We start from the raw sequence: 20,566 nt of genomic DNA on the forward strand, positions 1-20,566 counted from the left end.
TAGGTCACATATGATGCGATGTTCCGGAAGGCGTAATCGGGGCTGCAGAGCAGCAAAGCGCGATCTTGCCGTGCTGGAACGCCGCAAGTGAGCGCACTCTATGCGGACCTTGTGCAGCAGTGCATCAAGATCCGGATAGTCCCTCAGAAAGCTCTGCACGACCAAGTTCAGCACATGTGCCAGACATGGGATGTGAGTGAGGTTGCCTAGGCCAAGAGCTGCCACCAGATTTCGGCCATTGTCACACACTACCAAGCCCGGCTGGAGATTCGCTGGCACAAACCACACGTCGCTCTCCTGCTTGATGGCATTCCAGAGCTCCTGCGCTGTGTGGCTTCGATTCCCCAAAGAAATTAATTTGAGTACGGCCTGTTGACGTTTGGCCACGGCTGTGCTCATATCGGTCGTAACAGGCTCCTGCTGCGCTGTTTCTGAGGGACTTGAGTAGGAGGAGGAGTCAATGTGTAGAGACTGGATTCATGCAATCCGTGGAGTTAGCAGAACACGTACAGCGCCACTCTCCAGATCTGTACCCAGCTCCACAACATTGACCCAATGGGCAGTGAGGGAAAGGTATCGTCCCTGTCCATGGTTACTGGTCCACGCATCGGTGGTCAGGTGGACCTTGCTACTGATGGCGTTTAGTAGCGCATGTTTTATTTTTCCCTCCACATGTTTCTGCAGGGCAGGGACGGCTCGCCTGCTGAAATAAAAGCGACTGGGCACGGTGTATTGTGGGACTGCCAATGCCATGAAGTCCCGGAAGGTGTCAGTCTCCACCAGCCTGAATGAGAGCATTTCAAGTGCCAGTAGTTTGGCAATGCCAGCATTCAGAGCCTGTGCTCGGGGATGGTTTGCCGAGTATGGCCGTCTTTTATCCCATGCCTGTGCTACCGATTGCTGTCGAGTGGCCTGGGAGTGTGAGGATGACTGGGAACGTGGTGCTGTGGGTGGAATGTCACAGGGTCTCCGGACAACAGTGCCAGAGGTTCTTCTTTGGCGATCCTGTGAGGAACCCAAACCAGCTGTGTGTGAGCTGGAGGAAGAGGCCCCAACACGAGCTGAAGAGGTGGTAGGTGGTGCTGTACGTTGGCCTACGTCTTCAGTGTGTCTGTGTAACTCCACCTTATGCTTGGTCCGCACATGTTTCCACATATTAGTGGTATTGAGGTTGCTGACATTTTTCCCTCTTTTGACTCTCTGATGACACAGCTTGCATTTGACAAAGCAAATGTCATCTGCAACTGTGTCAAAAAAGGACCACGCACTGCAAGTCTTGGGAGCGCCCGTTTTGCCTTTTGAAAGAGGAATGCTCCTAACGGGTGCCGAAGTGAGGCTACAGGCAACCAAGTCTGCCCTCTCCCTCCTGTTTTGGCCGTTCGGGGAATCTCTTCCTCAGAGCTGCTCCCACCACCTTCCTGTTCCTCACGCCATGATGGGTCAAGGACCTCATCATCTACACTCTCCTCTTCAAACACCTGTTTCTCCTGGGTTGTCTCGCCAGCACCGTACGCACCAGAAAGTGGCACCTGCGTCTCGTCATCATCTGATGCGTACTGAGGTGTGCTGACCATAGGCACTGGCCCACCCGCCTTTTCAGATTCAGAGGGACAAAGAAGTTGCGCATCACTGCATACTCCCTCTTCTTCACATTCTGGAATGCTGCTTGGCTGGCCCCCTCTTTCCAAGCCAACAGATTCAGAGAACAGAAGTAGAGACTGTGATGGCTCCTGTCCAGGGCTCTCTGACTGCCTGGGCACTTTGGCAGGGGGTGAAGAGACAGATGGTTGCTCTTCGGTGCTCTGGCCCTGAGAGGATGTGGAAGTAATTGAAGTCGATGCGTTAGCTGCCATCCATCCGACAACGGCTTCAATTTGTTCCTCCCGCAGCAGTGGGGTACGGCGAGGTCATACAAAGCTGCGCATAAAGGACTGTTGCCTGCTAAAACTGGGGGATGCTGACTCACTGGTGCCAGCAGCAGGCACAGAATCCCCACGTCCTCTCCCTGCAGAATCCCCACGTCCTCTCCCTGCTGAAACTCCACGCGCACGTGCCTTACTCCCTGCCTTCTTCATCTTGCTAGACTGATAAAGATAGGCAGAAAAGTACAAAGGGGGGGGCTTAGTGTGCTTATTCCTGAACAGCTGGTTACAGGTAGAAGAAACACTAATTTTATGAAGTGTGTGTGTGGACTACACTTTAATAGGAGCTAATGTGGCCTACACAACTTTCAAATGTAGTGTTTGGTGAACTTTATTGTTTTTTTTTTGTGAAAAAAACTAAAAGGATGTGACCAAAGATTTGAAAGTGATAGTATCACCAACTTTTTGGAGCTATTACAATGCAGGCTGGTAACCTACAATGCAAAAGATGAGGCTCCAAAAAAATTGTGTAATACTAATCTGGCTGCAGCTGAAGGGCACAAGCCAGAAAAAAGGCTCCTGTATCTACTCCTATATAGTGTTTGTAACCAACCAATGTAGATGGATACGGATGGATGCACACTAATAGGAGAAGAAAAAATGAGTTGCAATTAAAGAAAAATATGTGTGAGGCAGTGACGCACGCTGAGTGGCCTACAACCAGACGTAGCTGCAGGACACACTACTCAGCGTGAGCTGCACTCACACACAGTCAGAGACCTCTCAGACAGCCATGAACAGTGCAGCTAAGTGGGCACTAGCACCCAACGGCTGCAGAAAGGCTCCGCTGTCTACTCCTATAGTGTTTGCAACCAGCGTATATGGATACGGATGGATGCACACTAATAGGAGAAGAAAAAATGAGCTGCAATAAAAGAAAAATGTGTGAGGTAGTGACGCATGCTGAGCGGCCTACAACCAGACGTAGCTGCAGGACACACTACTCAGCGTGAACTGCACTCACACACAGTCAGAGACCTCTCAGACAGCCATGAACAGTGCAGCTAAGTGGGCACTAGCACTGAAAGGCTGCAGAAAGGCTCCGCTGTCTACTACTAGTGTTTGCAACCAACGTATATGGATACGGATGGAAGCACACTAGATAGAATTTATGAAAAATAAGCAGCTCAAAAAGAAAAATATGTATGAGGCAGCAGTGATGCACGCTGGGCGGCCTACAACCAGACGTGGCTGCAGGACCCACTCCACAGCGTGAGCTGCACTCACACAGCCCTTGCAGACAGCTGTGAACACTGCTGCTAGGGAAAAGAAAGCTACAGTGGTGGTTTATGTAGCCTGGGTAAAGCACAATATGTTTTGTATAATCGCTATTTCTAACTGTCCCTCACAGTCTTCAACAGCAGCCTGTCCCTAACTGAATTCACAGCAGAGTGATCAGAAATGGCGGCGGCTTTTATACTGCATCATGACATCAGTTCAGCAGCCAATCACAGCCATGCCAATAGTTAACATGCCTACCAGCCTAACAGGATGTGCCCACACTTCTGAGGATTCCCATTGGCTGAATCAAAGCGAGCGGGCTCATAGCATTATGGGAACTTCCGATTCCGGTATTCGATATTAAAAAAAGTATCGGAAGTCAGTATCGGAATTCCGATACTGTGAATATCGGCCGATACCCGATACTTGCGGTATCGGAATGCTCAACACTAGTCGTGACCCCTGTCAGGAAGGGGATAGAAGAACAATTGGCCCTGGAGTCAGAAATCTTAAGTCTGCTAGACAAGCACATTCTGTCCGAGGTCCTGAGCGGACAGGAGAGAACGGGATTCTACTCACCCCTCTTCCTGATAAAAAAACTGGACCAGTCATTCAGGACAATCATAAACCTCAGAGGCCTCAATCAGTGGATAAAAAAATCATGCCTTCAAAAGGAGTCGGTAATTACAGCCATAAAACTGCTACACCACAATTGTTTTATGGCCGATCTAAAGTATGCATGCTATCACATCCCAATTCACCCTGGTTATCAAAGATACTTAAGAGTGGCTCTCTACATCCACGGCAATCTCAGACATTTTCAATTCAGAGCCCTTCCATTCGGCATATCCATAGCCCCGAGAGTATTTACCAAAGTCGTAGCGGAGATGACAGCCTTCCTCCGAATACACAACACAATCATAATACCCTATTTGGACGACTTCCTAATAGTGGGAAGCTCAGAAGACCATTGCACGGTGCAGGTGGAAAGAGTAACAGACACCCTACAAAGACTGGGGTGGATGGTAAACATCAAAAAATCAAAGCTACAACCCCTAAAGAGACAGATTTTTCTAGGGTTCATCCTGGACTCAGAGCAACAAGCTTGTCTGTTGCCAGAGGACAAGATGGAAAAGGTGAGAAATATGACATTGGCGGCTCTAAACCAACCTCACATGACCCTGAGAAGCATGATGTCCTTGCTAGGCACCCTGACAGCGTGTATCCCAGTGGTCAGGTGGGCACAATTCCACACCCGACAGCTTCAGGGAGAAATTCTGTCAGCACAAAAATCGCTGAGAGGGCGTTTAGAAGGAAGGCTGGAGCTTTCCTTCGAGGTCAAAAACGCTCTCAGATGGTGGTTAGAAAGGACAAACCTGATGTCAGGGATATTATGGGACTGACCAGTGACCGACATAATTCTGACATGCGAGTTCCGCAGGCTGGGGAGCGCACCTAAGGGGTCAGGCGGCCCAGGGACTCTGGGGGCCTCAAGAGCAAAACGCATCCTCCAACTTGAGAGAACTATGGGCAGTAAACAAAGCCTTAAAAAACTTTATCCCCATTCTAAATGGCCGCAATGTCCGGATCATGTCGGACAACAGAGTAACAGTGGCGTACATCAATCACCAGGAGGGAACAAGGTCACACTCCCTAATGAAGGCGGCCAGCGATATTTTTCACAGAGCAGAGCGACACCTACTCTCCCTGATGGCACTACATATAAGGGGTAGAAAACGTAGAAGCCGACTTCCTGAGCCGCAATATACTAAAGCAAGGGGAATGGACCCTAAATCAGTTAGTTTTTCAGAAGATAGTACAACTTTGGGGGGAACCGGTAGTAGACCTCTTTGCCAACAAAAGCAACAGACAAGTAGAGAGGTTGTGTTCATTAAACCCAAAAGAAAAACCATGGGCGGTGGACTCATTGCAAATCCCGTGGAATTTCAAACTAGGTTATGCGTTTCCCCCAGTGGCTCTGATCCCAACAGTTGTGAGGAAAATTAGGAAAGATCAAGCCAGAGTGATCTTAATAGCTCCGTTCTGGCTAAAAAGGCCCTGGTTCTCGCTGTTGCAGATGATGTCCCTCTCGGATCCATGGGTACTATCAGAGATCCCAGACCTGCTAACTCAGGGTCCAATATTCCACGCGCAGGTCAAGGGATTCCATCTGACGGCGTGGAATTTGAAAGGTCACTTTTAATGGATAGAGGGTTCTCTCCGGGGTTGGTGGCTACACTGTTGAAAAGTAGAAACCCAGTAACGACTAACATATATGGCAGAACATGGAATAAGTTCCTACAGTTCCTGGGGAAGCCGTTAGTCCAAAAGCCCCCGATTAAGGCCATCTTGGAATTCTTACAAGCAGGATTACAGCTGGGACTAGCGGTAAATACCCTTAAAGTTCAGGTGTCCGCACTGGGCGCACTATACAACTGCAACTTGGCAGCAAACAGGTGGGTAGCTAGATTCATTAAATCCTGCCATAGGTCCAGACCTATCCCATTACCAAGAATAGCCCCATGGGATTTAAACCTGGTGTTAGAAGCCCTTACAAAAGAGCCATTTGAACCGATTCAACAACTGCCTATAAAATATCTTACCCTAAAGACCATTATATTAGTGGCCCTTACATCGGCCCGTAGAGTAAGTGACTTGCAGGCCCTCTCAGTGAATCCACCTTATACCGAGGTGTACCAGGACAGGGTTGTGTTAAAAACAGACCCCGCATATCTACCTAAAGTAGTATCAGATTTCCATCGGAGCCAGGAAATTGTCCTCCCCTCCTGTGAGAATCCAAAAAACCCAGGGGAGGAGAAATTCCACAAGTTGGATGTTAAAAGGGCCCTGCTAGAATATGTGTCAGTGACTAGCCAGTGGAGGAGGTCCCAGTCCCTATTTGTAGCCTTCCAGGGTGCTAGAAAAGGTTATGGAGTGTCAAAGGGGACCATTGCCAGATGGATTAGGTAGGCCATTAGTGTAACCTACTCAGCTAGTGGCATTCCGATTCCTGAAGGCATCAAGGCTCATTCCACTAGAGCTGTGGCGACCTCCTGGGCCGAAAAGGCAGAGGTATCAATAGACCAAATTTGTAAGGCCGCTACCTGGGCCTCATCATCAACCTTCTTTAGACACTATAGATTAAATCTATCCTCCTCTGCTGACTTAACCTTTGGTAGAAGGGTGCTGCAAGCGGTGGTGCCTCCCTAAGGTGTTTCAAAGTCTCTAAAAATCTCTCAGGTGTGCTGTCATGGATGAAGGGAAAACCAGCATGGTTACTTACCGGTAGCTGTTTTTTCCGGAACCCATGACAGCACCCGTATATCCCCCCCCCCTTTTTCACCGTATGGGTGTGCACGTTAGTAGGGTGTATTTGTGTGATGTGGCGTTGGATAAACATGTAACTAATCGGGAAGTCCACTCATGCTCTGCAACCAACTGAAGCGGGGGAGAGGTGCCGCCCCTTATAGTAGGGTCCTGGCGGGGCGGATCCCTCTCAGATGTGCTGTCATGGGTTCCGAAAAAACCGGCTACTGGTAAGTAACCTTGGTGGTATCTTTAAATTTCACCTCCCTACTGTGGAGATATGCGGACTCCTGGATATTCGGGTTCAATCGAATAGTTAAAAAAAAAAAGTTTGGGTACCAGAACAGTACCCAGACCCACACCCAATTCACTTGAATAGGGGGCCCGAACATCCAGTGTAAAATCATTACTGCCGGTCAGACAGCCTCAGTTCCCACGCTGTCATCAGTGCATGCATCTATGATCTGAGGTAAAAAGTTTACCTTTAGCCACTGACATCAGCAGATGGGACTATTGCCTGCTGCCTCTAATAACAGTGAGAGCAGGTGATGGCTGATGGAAGTATTCATCAGCCAGCACTCTAAATAAATAAATTTAAAAAACCTGTGGGTTCCCCTATATTTTTGATAGCCAGCCAGGCAAAACTGACAGCTGGGGGCTGCAGCTGTCAGCTTTAGCAAGGTTTGTTCAAGAATGGAGGGGTTCCAATGCTGTTTTTTTAAATAAATAATACCTGCGTGGGGTTCCCCTCAAATTTAGGCACATCAGGGGCTCTCCAAAAGCAACATGACTTCCGCTCTTGATTCCAGACATTTTTGGTTTCAAAAAGTCAAACAGTGCTCCTTCCTTTCCGAGACCTGCTGTCCGCCCAAACAGTTGTTTTCCCCCACATATCGGGTATCAGCATACTCAGGAGAAATTGCACAACATATTTTAGGGTCCATTTTCTCCTGTTACCCTTGTAAAAGAAAAAAAAATTGTAGTGAAAGTAAAATTAAATGTTATTTTTTTTTCCATCCACATTGCTTCAGTTCCTGTGAAGCACCTGAAGGGTTAATACACTTCTTGAATGTGGTTTTGAGCACCTTTGAGTGGTGCAATTTTTAGAACGGTGTCACTTTCTGTCATATAGACCCCTCAAAGTCACTTCAAATGTGATGTGGTCCCTAAAAAAATGGTTTTGTAAATTTTGTTGGGAAAATGAGAAATCGCTGGTCAACTTTTAACTTCCTAACAAAAAAATTTATGTTTCAAAAACTGTGGTGATGTAAAGTAGACATGTGGGAAATGTTTTTTATTAACTATTTTGTGTGACGTAACTCTGATTTTAAGGGCATAAGAATGAAATTGTAAAAATTGCAAAATTTTCTCCAAATTTCCTTTTTTTTCCACAAATAAACGCAAGTCCTATTGAAGAAATTGTACCGCTATCATGAAGTACAATGTTATGAAAAATCAGCTTCAGAATCAGTGGGATCCGTTTAAGCTTTCCAAAGTTAGTCATAATGTGACAGTGGACAGATTTTTAAAATTTGGCTTGGTCTTTTAGGTCAAAATTGGCTCGGTCATTAAGGGGTTAAAGTTGTCAAATAGTTTGCTAACATTTCTGCAACAGAGTGGCAAAATAATCTAAAAAGAAAATTTTGCTCTGTACCCACTATTACTGTGTCCAGGTCAACATAAAAAAATTGGTGAAAGGACCCACAAGTTATAAATGAGTAAAATTGCAACTTGCTTGTGAAATAAAGCAAGCCTGCAGCTTACCCCTTCCTAAAGATCTTCTGTTATCAAGAATGGAAGGACTTTTAATTCTTACTATGTACAGCACAACGCTGGTTACCACCCACCCTGCAGTTTAGCGTTGCCAATTAGCTAGGCAAAGAGTGTACGATGCAACTAGCATCAGTCCCCTGCGCTTCTCCAATGCTACAAAGTCAAAGCTACTTCTGTCGGCAGCCTGGAATAAATCACAGTTCAGACCAGCAGTGTGCCCATGCCCCTGATCTAAAGTGTCAATCCAGTTGTCCCTTTCTGGATTTAGGTGATGTTTTTTGTTCTACTGTTTTGTTCAGGCTTCTAATTCAAACTCTATCCTACAGTCTGGTCTACTGAGTTTTGCAGTAATTTACCCATTTGAGTTTTCATATTTTTACAAAGAAACATTTTCAAACTAGTCTTTGAACTGACACAAATCACAGAAAAAAAACCATTTTATTAGATGCTTTTTCGAATTAAAGCAGAGGTTATTAGAGCAACAAATTTGGGCTTTTTTTCTGAGTTTCTTTTAGGACCTATAATGGCCTACAGGTTTGTGGTGTTCTTGTCTGCAGACTCCCCACAAGCTACATAAAAACTGACTGGTGCACAGTTGTGAGATAGGAATGCACTGATCCTGCAGGAGCGGGTAGATAGCAGAATATGGATTGCATTATTATTTGTAACAAAAAAAAACCTCACTATCCCAAGCTGTGTACCTTCAGCTGACTTGAGCATTTGATTGGTAGGATTCCACTTCCTAAGAACCCAATCTTCCTGCTATTAAAGACTAATAAGCTGGTCAAAAGCTTAGTTACCCTTTTAAATGTATCAAAGCTCTGCACGCTTTGTTGCTTTCTTCTGGGATTTGCAGTCTGAGTATGGACTATGATGCGTGAAGACTGTGGGTCTTCTGAGTGTGGGGCGAGAGGTTCACAGCTGCTTTGTGCATATGGTCCAAACTCGGACTGCAAATCACAGATGTGTGAGTCTGACCATTCAATCCATGTATCCTTTCTGTGGGTGTACGAAAAACTTATTTAACAGGGATGTTTGTTTTGAAGTGGTCTAGTACCCCCTGAAGCCAACTAAGAACAGCAATCTCACTGCTATAACAAGTTCTGTCTTTGGGAACCTCAAACAGGAACCCCCAAAATATCCATTTATGGTATAAGGACATTTCTCTCTCACCCATGACATGACAGCACCACAGAGAGAGGGGATCCGCCCTTCAGGGACAGGAACCTACAGATAAAAGGGCGGCACCTCTCCTCCACCCTCAGTTGTGTATCTGTCCCTGACGGGTGACCTACAGTGTGGCGGTACCTGAAAGATGAAGATCCGGGGCCAACCTGTCCCGATGCTGGCGGCGGGGAGGCCCCTGTCATGGCAGGTGCGATTCCCGAAGCTGGGACCGATGGGTCTGTGGCGGGGGGGACAGAGCCGCAGGATACGAGGCTGGGGCTGGCAGAGACCCGGGACAGAAGTGCGGGCAGCGCCATGTTGCATAGGTGGACAAAGATGGCCACTGCTCCGGAAATAGATGACGCCTTCTGGGTCCCAGAGTTGGCGCATGCACAGTGCGCACTCCCCAGGGTAAGTGCGGTGCAGGATGGGAGGAAGTGACATCACACGCCGGGAAATTTAAAAATGAGTGTGAAAATGCTCCTGGCTGGAAACGTCATGTGCAAAATGGAGGACAGCGACCAGGAGGGCAGCAGCAGCCCAGGCAGCAGCAGCATCGTCAGAAGGACCGAGACAGGCGAGACACCCGATCCAGTAATCACTCCATGCAGCACAGCAGATCAGCTGCAAGGAGCAAGTCACCATCCTTGAATCATCCTATACAGAATCTGATTCCTCCTCCTGAATCGGTACCTGCAACAGCATCCATCTGGTGAGTGATCTTTGAGAATGTTCACCATTGTAATAGGCTTCCTTTTAGGGAAGGAAGAACAGGGAATGCCCCACTTGTATCATAGCCTTAACAGAATCATGGCATAAGAAGCTCTGTGAATCTTGTATACAAGAAGTGCTCTGTGAGGAAACCCCAGATTTTGCCTCTGATCTTAGAACCGTAATTGGATCAGAGGTTCAGAGTGCCCTTACATCTCTAAAACAGGGAAAAAGTAAAAAAGGACATCAGATCCCTCTACATCTGGGGAAGTTAACTCGGATACATCGGACTCTTTCTCCTCATCCTCAGATGAGGAAATGGGGGGTGTCATTGGTTTCCCCTAGACGAGGTAGACACGCTAGTGAAAGCTGTGAGATCTACCATGGGGGTGTCGGACCCTTGTCCTTATAGGTCGGTCCAGGACATATTGTTTGGGGGACTGGGCCAAAAGAAATGCAGGGTGTTTCTGCTAAATGAGAATGTGCAGGGCCTGATCAAAAAAGAATGGGAGAAGCTGGACAGAAAGAACTCCACGGTCCCTTCCCTTAAAAGGAAATATCTCTGATGAGGAGGTGTCCACATCTTGGGACAAGGCCCCGAAACTGGCCATGGCCTCAAAAAAGTTTGTCCTCCCCTTTGAGGACATGGGTACACTTAAGGACCCCTTAGATAAAAAAGCTGACACCTTCCTCAAGGGGACTTGGGAATCAGCGGGGGGAAACCTTAGACTGGCCATAGCGGCAAGATGTACCTCCAGATCCCTAATGATATGGGTAGATCAACTCGAGAAACAACTGAGGGAGGGCACACCAAGAGATAAGATTCTAGAATCTATCCTAGTGATAAGAGGAGCTGCGGCCTTCTTGGCGGACTCTTCGGCTGACTCAGCTCGTTTAACATCTAAAGCGGCAGCCCTATCGAACGCAGCCCGGAGAGCATTATGGCTCAAATGCTGGCCAGGGGACTTACAAACTAAAATGAAATTATGCTCAATCCCATGCGAGGGAAAATTCTTATTCGGAGGGACACTGGATGATATCCTCCAGAAGGCGGAGCATAAGAAAAAGTGCTTTCCGAACCTGGGACCTGGGGTGTTTAAACAGTCCTTTCAGTACAAAAAGTTCTTTTGTTAAATGCCATCAAGGGAACAGAACAGATGGGATGAGGGGAGAAAGAGGGATAGAGGTTTCCCCTTTGGAAGTTCTTCCCTGGACAAAAAATCCTCAATGTGACAGTTCACCCAGGGTGGGGGGAAGATTAACCCTTTTCCTTCCGGCCTGGGGAAAAATCTCGAATAGTCCTCGGATATTGAATTTAATCGAGTCAGGCCTGAGGATAGACTAAATCTAGTAAAAGCAGTCCTTCAGGAGGTTCCCCCACAGGAGATGGGCAAAGGGTTCTACTCCTCGCTTTTTCTAGTGACCAAACCGGATGGCAGATATCGAACAATTATAAATTTACGAAAACTAAACAGATGTCAAAAATAAAAAACTCAAAATAGAATCAATCAAATCCACCATCAAAATCCTGTTCCCAAACTGTTTCATGACTGTATTAGATCTCAGCGATGCGTACTATCACGTCTCCATTCACAAAGACTCTCAGAAATTCCTCAGACTAGCGGTTTCCATAGAGGGCGAGATAAGGGAATTCCAATACAGAGTCCTGCCTTTCGGAATATCTATAGCCCCACACATGTTCACAAAATTAGTAGCTGAGATGATGGTCCACCTAAGGGAGCAGGACATCCTAATAATCCCATACCAAAACTGCAAATAGGGACAGAGTGATGGACACTCTACAGAACCACGGCTTCTAAACCTAAAAATAAAATCAAGGCTGGAGCCCAGCAAAGTGCAGGAGTTCCTAGGGCTCACGTTGGACTCAAACAAGCAAGAGTGCCACCTCCCAAGCCACAAAAAAGGAAAAATTGCACAGATAGTGGCAAAAGCAATGCAGAACCCTTCCATGACACTAAGAAAAGCAATGTCACTACTGGGTTTCCTTTTCGCCTGCTTACCGGCAGTCCAGTGGGCGCAACTACATACAAGGGATCTCCAATGGGATATATTAGCAAACCAGCTGGTATTAAGAGGTCACTTAGAGGGTCACATAACCGTGGATTTGAGAACTATTCATTCCCTAGCCTGGTGGAGGAATACCGATAACCTATCCAAGGGGATCCCCTGGGTAACAAAAATATCACGCATAATCACCACAGATGCCAGTCCCACGGGATGGGGAGCATACATGGCCAGCAGGGTGGCTCAGGGGAAATGGAGGGGTCAGGAACTAGAAGCCACCTCAAACCAGATGGAACTCTGGGCAGTAGGTTACGCACTATCACACTTCCTACCTTCGCTACGGGGTCATCACGTCCGCATATTCTCGGACAACCAAGTGACAGTGGCCTATATAAACCATCAGGGGTGAACGAAGTCCCAAGCCCTAATGGATACCTCCTCCAAAATCCTCAGCCTGGCTGAGGAAAATCTGCTCTCCGCATTGCACATTCGGGAAACAGAACCAAAAAGCAGACTTTCTGAGCCGCACTCAACGGCAGCAGGGCGAGTGGGTCCTAAAGCAGTCCATTTTTAGGCAGATTGTAAAAACGGGAACACCGGACAAAAATCTGTTCGCTGACTTCAAAAACAAAAAAGTGGAAACATTCTGTTCTCTAGACCCCAGGGGGAATCTTCAAGCCCTGGATGCCTTAATGTTTTCATTGACTCAGAACCTACCATATGACTTTTCCCCGATCATTCTCATCCCTGCAATCATAAGGAAAGTCAGAGAGAGGACAAAGCAAGAATGATATTAATAGCCCCTTTCTGACTAAAAAGAACTTGGTTCTCCTGGCTGAGTATGCTATAGATCCTTGGGTCCTACCGGATCTCCCAGTCCTACTATCTCAGGGACCGGTATCACACCCTTGAGCAGTGAACCTCCATTTAACAGCATGGAATTTGAAAGGGCACTGCTGTGGGGAAGAGGGTTTTCAGAGAACCTAATTACTGCACTACAAAAAAGTAGGAAACTGGTAACGACAAAGGCTTATGGGAAAACCTGGAAAAAATTCCTGTCCACCTCCAGGGTAAGAGTCCAGGATGGGGTCCCGGTTACTAAAATTCTCACATTTTTACAGAAGGGCCTAGAACAAGGGTTAGCAGTCAATACATTCGAGGTACAGGTAGCAGCTTTTGGTGCTCAATATAAACATGATGTAGCAGGTAACCCATGGATAGCATGATTCATCAAAGCTGCAGCTAGGTCTAGGACGATAATTAGTTGGAAATTACCATCGTGGGATCTGAATCTAGTACTATCTGCACTAACAAGTTCCCCGTTTGAGCCTATTGAATCAGACCCTCTAAAAATCTTATAGCTAAAAACTGTTCTACTGGTCGCACTAACATCGGCCCATAAAGTGAGTGATATTCAGGCTCTATCTGCAGTACTACCATTTACAAAAAGTTTGGAAGATAGAGTCATCCTAAAGCCTGACCTGGCCTACTTACCTAAAGTAGCATCGCATTTCCATAGGTCCCAAGAAGTAGTCCTTCCTTCCTTCTGCCCCAATCCTAAGAATAGGGGAGAAGAGAGGTTTCACACCCTAGACATGAAAAGATGCCTAGTTCAATACTTACTGTAGATGCCACCAAGGGGTGTAGGAAGGAAGGTTTTCTCTTTGTGTGTTTCCAGGGTCCCAGGATGGGACTCAAAGCGTCCAAGTGTACCCTGGCATGGTGGATAAGGGATGCGATTGCCCTGGCCTATTCCAGAAGGAATACAATTCCGGAAGGGTTGAGAGCCCATTCCACAAGAGCAATGGTGACCTAATGGGCTGAGAGATCTGAGGTATCAATAGAACAGATCTGGAAGGAAGCCACCTGGTCATCACCTTCAACCTTTTTTAGGCACTATCGGTTAGACTTAGCCTCTACATCTGACTTGACCTTGGGGAGATGGGTCCTTCAGGCTGTGGTCCCTCCGTAAACTATCAGTCTCTGTAATTCTCTCAGTGGTGCTGTCATGGGTGAGAGAGAAAAACGTAGTTACTTACCAATAACAGTGTTTCTCAGAGCCCATGACAGCACCCCCTTATTTTCCCCCCATCACGTGTGTGGTGAGCATGTTTTACTGTTCGTAGAATGTTTTCATATATGCACAGTGTTCCTTGATAATAAGCAATATTATAATGTTATATATTTCTGTTGTTTAATCTGGAAGACCGTCTGATGCTCTGTAACCAACTGGGGGTGGAGGAAAGGTACCGCCCTTTTATCTGTAGGTTCCTGTCCCTGAAGGACGGAACCCCTCTCTCCGTGGTGCTATCATGGGCTCTGAGAAACACCGTTATCAGTAAGTAACTACGTTTCTCATTGTAGGAGGGATTTGGGGTTTCCAGATGTTTTCAAGTAATTTATCAACTGAGTCTTTTTTTGTTTAAGTCACAATTTATTAGCAAATGCACTACAGATCACCCCACTGGAGTTATTTTATGTCTTTTTTGCATACATTTGTGACATTTAGCTGCATTTGTGACTTTTGCTCTAAAACAGGTAAAAGCAAAAATAAGGACATAAATTTGCAGCAAAAAAATGTAAATGAATACCACAGGACAAAAGAAACACAGCAATTTACTCCAGAATTCTCGCAAAATTACTTTGATGAGTCGTGGCCAATCTCTTTTTCAGGTGGATTCACTTTGTAATGCCTGAAAAGCATTCAAATGTTGCAAAAGAATGCATATATGCAGGTTATCCCCCAAGAACCCTGATATATCTTCCCTTCTTTGGAGGTCCATACTTTCAAACTTTTTCAGCCCTACTACTACTGCAAATAGTAGTTGTGTATTGCTCGCTGGACAACTTAACTTTCGTCAATTGCCGAGTCACTTTGCCACTTGGCTTCCACACTTTCTATCCTGTAACAACCCCATTCTCATCATGGGGACATTAACATCCCTAGTGATGATCTGATCTCCCCATCTGTCTCTCACTTTTATTTCTTAACCCCTCTCTGCCCTTTCGCAGCTTACTAACTCATACACATGAAGATGAGAATACGCTGGACTAGATCTTCTCTAGGCTCTACTCAGTGTATTGTTTTACCTCTCCCACTCTGACCACAACCTCTCATTCTCTATCAAGAACTGTTACCACACTCAGGACACCCCCAATTACTACTCTTCTAGGAATACACGTGCCTTTTAATACCCAGATACCTATGAAAAATTTGCAGTCCTTATTGACCCCAATCTCCTCCATCCCATGCCCTGACTCTGATCTCAAACATTATAATGAGATACTGCAAAGTACCCTGGATGAAGCTCCACCTCCTACACATAGAACAACTTGGCACAGATGGTGGCAACTCCAACACATGCTGCAAACACATTTTCTGCAGCGGCTACTCAGGGCTGCCACTAGGAATTTTGAGGCCCCATACTGGCAAAATTTTCGGGGCCCCCTTTAGACTCCGCCCAGGCTCCATCCAGCCCCGCCTTCACCCCTCGAACTGTCCACAGTCCCACCGCTCTCTCTTGGAAAAACTACACTTCTCACCTATCACACATTAACAGTTCCCATCACCAGATCACACATATAGCCGGCAGCTTTTGCTTTGGCCAAAAGATTTTTTTATGCCACCACCATAACAGGGTAGACACTTTTGGCCGAGCTCTACTCTACTGTAACCTATTAAATATTTGTTAAAATATGCAATACAATTTAGGTATATTTTAATTTAGTTTTCAATTTTTAAAATGACCAATAATATCACATACAAGGAACAAATACCACTACACCATGTCCAGACCACATATTACCACCACATAGCGACCTATAATACCACATACAAGGAACAAATACCACCACACCATGACCAGACCACATATTACCACCACATAGTGACCAAATAATAGCACATACAAGGGACAAATACCGCAACACCATGTCCAGACCACATATTACCACCACATGGTGACTGAATACTACAATACTGATCATTAATAAAAAAAACATAATAATATCACCATAAGTGGCATTACACACAGGAGCTTTGTACTTAGTATGCAGTCTCTGTGTACAGGTAATATAGTGATCAATGACATTATACATTATCCATTATAAGTTTACAGTATGTTTAAAACACACAACTCTGACCTTCACCTCTCAAAAAAATTTGCTTTAACACTCTCATCACCTCACTATTCAACAATCCTAAATAACTCTTTGCCTCATCATTCCTTCCTCAGTCCAAGAGTTCAGGCCCAAAAACAATCAACCTCAGTGCTGATGATTTGGCCAATTGGTTCAAAGAAAAAAATGACCATATCTAACAGGAAATTTTTTCCCAATCCCCTAATATCATGCATTCTCGTTCCTCCTGCACTTCACCTAGCTCACTTTGTCTTTGAACCAGCCACAGGAGAAAATATAAGACTCTTCAAATCTTCTCAGCCTACTACCTGCACCAGTTACTGTATTCCCTCACATCTCCTTCAGTCCAGTCCCTTTCCCCGACTGTCACCTGACTAAAATACATAATCTCTCTCACCTGGTATCTTTGACTCCCCCTTCAAACACGCCAGCATACACCCATTACTTAAAAATACATGCCTGGACCAGAACTGTGCTGCTAACTACAGACCTGTCTCTAATCTCCCCTTCATTTGTAAACTTCTTAAACACTAGGTCGACTCCTAAGTAATCTGCTATCTATCAGATAATGCTCTTCTTAAACCTGTACAATCCGATTTCCGTTGCTTAATCCTTTTGCGCCAGAGCCTGTTTATGCCTTCGTGACCAGGCCAATTTTTTAAATTCTGACCAGTGTCAATTTATGAGGTCATAACTCTAGAGCGCTTCAATGGATCTTGGTGATTCTGACACTGTTTTCTCATGACATATTGTACTTCATGATAGTGGTAAAATTTATTTGATATGACTTGCGTTTATTTGTTAAAAAAATGGAAATTTGGCAAAAAATTTGAAAATTTCGCAATTTTCAAACTTTTAATTTATATGCCTTTAAATCAGAGTTATATTGTACAAAATAGTTAATAAATAATATTTCCCACATGTCTAATTTACATCTGCACAATTTTGGAAGCACATTTTTTTATTCTTAGTAAGTTAGAACGGTTAAAAGTTGACCAGCGATTTCTCATGTTTGCAAAATTTACAAAACCATTTTTTTAGGGACCACCGCATATTTGAAGTGAGTTCGGGGGGGGTCAATATGACAGAAAATACCCAAAAGTGACACCATTCTAAAAACTGCACCCCTCAAGGTACTCAAAACCACATTCAAGATGTTATTAACCCTTCAGGTGCTTCACATGAATGAATGGAATGTGGAAGGAAAAAAATAAACATTTAACTTTTTTTCACAAACATTTTGATTCAGAACCAATTTTTGTTATTTTCACAAGTGTAAAAAGAGAAAATGAACCACAAATTTTTTTTTTGCAATTTATCCCGAATACGACGATACCCTGTATGTGGGGGTAAACCACTGTTTGGGCACACGGAAGAGCTCAGAAAGGAAAGAGCGCCGTTTGACTTTTTCAAAGCAGAATTGGCTGGAATTGAGATCAGACGCAATGTCGCATTTGGAGAGCCCCTGATGTGCCTAAACAGTGCACAACCCCCACAAGTGACACCATTTTGGAAACTAGAGCACTCAAGGAACTTATCTAGATGTGCGGTGAGCACTTTGAACCTCCAAATGCTTCGTAGAAGTTTATAACGTAGAGCCATGAAAATAAAAAATCATTTTTTCTACAAAAATGATCTTTTCGCCCCAAAATTTTTATTTTCCCAAGGTTATCAGGAGAAATTAGACCACAAAAGTTGTTGTGCAATTTGTCCTAAGTACTCCGATAACCCATATGTGGGGGTAAACCACTGTTTGGACACGGCAGAGCTCAGAAAGGAAGGAGCGCCGTTTGACTTTTTCAATGCAGAATTGGCTGGAATTGAGAGCAGACTCCATGTCACGTTTGGAGAGCCACTGATGTGCCTAAACAGTGGAAACCCCCCACAAATGATGCCATTTTGGAAACTAGACCATCCAAGGAACTTATCTAGATAGGGTGGTGAGCACTTTGAACCCCTAGTGTTTCCCTAAAGTTTCTAATGTAGAGCTGTGAAAAATAGAAAATCTTTTTTTTTCCACAAAGGTATGTGGGGGTCCCGGGGGGCACAAAACCGCCGACAGTAGATAAACGTCAGCGCTGCACAAAGCCCAGCAAGCGCCGACGTTTATCTACCGTTGGCGGTCCGGAACAGGTTAATAATACTCTCTCTTGACCTCTTATATATCTTTGTACATATTTATAATAATGAAACACCCACACTGTACTCTCTTATTCTGTGCTTCACCTATAATGATAATTATCCCACATTTTCCTCTTTATAAAAATTACCCTCAGTGCTTCTTTATTGTAATAATGCTCCTGAGCAAAGGTATACATAGAAAGAACAGGTCCCATATTAAAAGTCCTATCATGTCACAGTCAAAGAAGATATGCAAATTGCCTCTTCAGAGAGAAAGAGGACTTGAACTCTAGAGCGCCACCTGTTGGTAGTAGCGATCCTACAAGTCACAATCAACCCTTTAACGAGTCTTGTAATACGACTTAGGATAAAAGCCAAATCAGAATCTCAATTTGCAGACACAGTGTTTCGGGCTATTGGCCTTCATCAGTGCAAAGTATGAGAACTGATTTGGGTAGGTGAGAGGCTCTGGACTGAGGTCTAAGGGGTAAGGTTTCTCCTTGTGGAGAGTGACATACCAGCTCTGGCTTGTCAAGGTAAGGAGGCTTATTTGCCGTGCAATGCTCCTCTGGGAAATATAATATGCAAATTGCCTCTTCAGAAAGAAAGAGGACTTGAACTCTATAGCGCCACCAGTCAAAGAAGGGCATACCTTCCAACTTTTTAAGACATTGAGAAGGATATGTATTGTGGCACTTACACAGTTATTTTGCCACTACTGAAACCCCTAAGTTGTCTCACCGCCTAGGATTCTCCTTTCATGACCCCCATAGAGTATGATGACCACACGCAGTGTGATTGTTCCACAAACACCACATAAAGTATGATGTCCCACAGCAGCACACACAGTAAGACGGTCACTACAACCCTTATACAGTATGGTATTCACCATAGCACCTAATATACAGTATGATGTCCTCTATAGGCTCCTACATAAAGTATAGTGTCCACCAAAGCCCCTCATACAGTATGATGTCTCTCATAACAACCCATTAGAGTATGATGGTTACCACAGTCTTTCATACAGTAAGGCTAGTTTCACATTAGCGTTTTTTTGCGCAGCGCATCGGGCGCATAAAAAACGCAAAGAAAAACGCAAAATAAACGCGCGTTTTTTTACTTAATGCGCACGCTGATGCGTCAAAAAAAGCACCGTTATTTGCGTTTTACATGCGTTTTTGCATGCGTTTGCGTTTTTTATGCGCATGCGTTTTTAGGTGTGACATTTCACAATAGAAAAATCCTTGAACACCAATGGGTCACCAGTGGGCGTGTGTCATTGGAATGTTTTATAGACCCTGTACTGCTGAATTCATCAGATTTTGCTGCTGTTTCCGGTGTCAAGATGGACCTGCATCTGGATAATTTCCGCTTCAAGTTGGATCTTGACATCGCGCTGTCTCAGGCGTATGCCTTTTGTTGCCAGCAAGAAAGGGAGAGGGAGAGACAGCAGAGACGGCAGCGGCGTCGGTTTTGGAGGCATCCAATTATCGAACTCCAGGCAAGCCGTGGAGCATATCACACGCTGTACAGCGAGCTCCAGGAAAACCCGGAGAAATTTGCTGACTATACCCGGATGTCCCAGGAAAGCTTCCTTGACTTGCTGGGTATGGTTGAAGGAAACATCCGGAGACGGGACACTCAGCTCCGGCGTGCCATTCCTCCCGAAGAAAGGCTCCTTGTCACCTTACGGTATGTATGTTGTTATGTTTGCATAATTTTTTTTTGCTTTTTCCATTTTTTTTTTTTTGGCCAAAAAATTCGTTTTTTTTTTGGCTATTGAATTTTAACATAATTTTTGGGAAATTGCTTTTTTTGCATAATGGTTTTTCTTCTGTCATGTACTAATCCCAAGCCTTTATAAAATGTTTTTTTGCTATGTTGTATTAAAAAAACATGCAAAATAGTTAGGCCATGTACTTTTTATTTTCAGTGTTTTTAGTAATACCCAAGACAGAAATATAATTATTTTTTCTTTTTATGTTTTGCAGGTTCCTGGCAACTGGAGAGAGTCTTTCATCCCTGCATTTCCAGTACCGGCTGGGAATCTCAACTTTATCCGGGATTGTTGCCGACACCTGCAGGGCTCTGTGGGATGTTCTGTGTCCGGAGTTTCTGCCATTGCCCACTGCCGAAAAGTGGCTTCAAATATCGGACAAATTCTGGGCAGTCTGCAATTT

The sequence above is a fragment of the Dendrobates tinctorius genome, unplaced genomic scaffold (assembly GCF_039654945.1).
Source record: "Dendrobates tinctorius isolate UK_male_01 unplaced genomic scaffold, ASM3965494v1 ptg000241l, whole genome shotgun sequence".
Classification (NCBI taxonomy): domain Eukaryota; kingdom Metazoa; phylum Chordata; class Amphibia; order Anura; family Dendrobatidae; genus Dendrobates; species Dendrobates tinctorius.